Genomic DNA, 2,509 nt, shown 5'->3' with positions numbered 1-2,509 from the left:
TCTACAATTTCGACAACCCTGTGCGTATCGTCTATTTGGGCAGGCAACACTACAGGGGTTGCTTCTGCGTATAAGGCATTTGGAGTCTTGCCGTTATTCTCTCTTCTATATATACGAATAGCCAGAATGATATTAAAATTGTTTACAAATATAATTGCATTCAAAGTCAAGCATATCCTCACTGTAGCGTGCCAATAATATCGTCCATTACGTCATATCGACAATAATTTTGCACCCCCAAGGTAATGGTTCTTTAAAATCACCCATATCCATCAGGTAGATAGGAAAATAATATCTACAGGTAAGTGGTTCTGATATGTCGTCACGTTGCACAATTACCTTTTCAAATGACACAAATTGTGCAATGAACTATTTCAATATTTCATTGCATTATTGCACAATAGTGTCAGTAGGAGCATTTCTCATCCTTTCGCCAAATCTGCAAAAAGACTGAAGCGTGGGATCAAATATACAATCTCCTTTCATGCTTTATCCTCATCCAGCTGAAAGCATCTCGGCATCGAGCTGATACGAATCGAACATGAAAAAGAAGAAATTCGAATTGCCCCCGGAAGTATACGTGTCCGACTACTCCTGCGAACTTAGGTGTACAAAGGCATAAATAATATTCCAGGGGCAAGAATGTTCTATAAATAGCATTTAGTACAGTACGAGACCGAAGTAGGGAAGTTGGCCGACGTTTAAAACAGCATTGATATCAGTACTACTACATCGTTAACTATTCTATATGGATACAATAAATGAAATTAAAGAAAATAACTTTTTTTTTACTAGAAAGGTGGGCGCAGACAGAAAAGCCTAACTTCATTCGAAAATATACACAATATAAATTTCCTTGCCATTATTATGGCCTCGCAAATAGCCGTTTTAATGTTCCAATCCAAAGGCGAAATTCACATCAACATGAAGATGTTGGATACAAAAGGGAGGAGCAGAAATAAAAAATTTAGATTACTGAGTAAGGATACTAAGTGTTACGAAAATGGAATAAAAATCACTTATTTTAAGGAAAAATAATTAGGTATTGCCTATAGTTATAATAAGAGATTTTCAATAGATAGGTGCATAACCTCTCTATGAACATTACTTGGTCAACATTGTTTTATCTGCACACTGTGGTGATTTTCTCAAGCTTTCACATTTTGTCGCGGCCTCCTTCCCAAATAACCTCGAATCAATTATTTCAGCTGGGAGAGATCGTCTTAGAAAAAATAGCAGAAATACATCTAGATGAAGCTAACGCAGGCCGTTTTCTTACTCATATCTGTTTTTACATTTTTTTACGGTTTGGGTTTTTTACCTAACAACGGTTGCCGCTCCACAAAGTTCTATTACAAACACGAAACATACGTATTATCAAGTCCTAAATCAATCTTATGCCTAAATTAACCGCATCGCAAGACTGAAATATCAACTGAAAACCCATTGTAATTTGTGGAATAGCTTGCTTATACCCGTATATTAGTAAAAATTATCAGAGAAAATGAATTAAGAGGAAATATCTACTAGAAGAAATCAATGAAAGATCGGGTGAATAATTATTACTCCCATAAGAGACGTAAACTAAAAACAATTGTCAATGTCGGCCGCCCGGCCATGACCAGCTAAAGTTGTATATGTTGTCTAATTCTTACAATAGAAAATATCTCAATGCACTGCTAATACCTTTTTTTAACTGATTGTTTAGAATACATTATTACGTATATATTTGCCTATCGTGTTTGGACTGACAAGAAAATATGAAAGCAATTTAAATGAAAATGGGACTATTCCTCGGATTATTTTCTGAATATGAAAATATTATATGCATAAACTTTTAATTGCATCGATAATGTTAAATTTAAATCATTTGTGTGTTCACTATAATTTGTTGGCGGTTGGTCCATACTTAGAAAGGAAATCATACCACATTCACGCACGGTACCTCAGGTGACATGCGAATTTTATTAATTTATTTGGCTCACATGCAAAATCTCTCACTCACAAACTCACAAAAAATACAAGCTATAAAAGGTATTTCATATACATTCTCACTCACTCATTTAGAGGAAATATACATATATGTAATCCAGTTATTAGATATGCATATATTTTAAAACTACAGGACGATAGGTTTGATATCCCACGCAGCTAAGGTTATTCTCAGGATCATAAACAAAAGGATAGAGAGTAGGGCAAATGATTACTTAGGAGATGATCAGTTTGGGTTTAGGAAGGGGAGAGGTACGCGTGATACCATTGCAGTAATGAGATTATTAACCGAGAGGAATATAGAACACAACCAGGAGGTATTTGCCTGTTTCGTAGATTTCGAAAAAGCGTTAAATAGAGTGAATTGGGAAAAACTAATGAATATATCGCAGAAAATAGGAATAGATTGGAGGGAAAGGAGGCTAATCCGCAACCTGTACATGTCTCAGACTGCTCAGCTACGAGTGGGGAACGGGGAGTCTGGATGGGCAGTGTTAGGAAGAGGTGTAAGGCAGGG

The sequence above is a fragment of the Hetaerina americana genome, unplaced genomic scaffold (assembly GCF_022747635.1).
Source record: "Hetaerina americana unplaced genomic scaffold, ioHetAmer1.1.p SCAF_110, whole genome shotgun sequence".
In the NCBI taxonomy this organism is placed as follows: domain Eukaryota; kingdom Metazoa; phylum Arthropoda; class Insecta; order Odonata; family Calopterygidae; genus Hetaerina; species Hetaerina americana.
Note: the sequence above shows the minus strand (reverse complement) of the source record.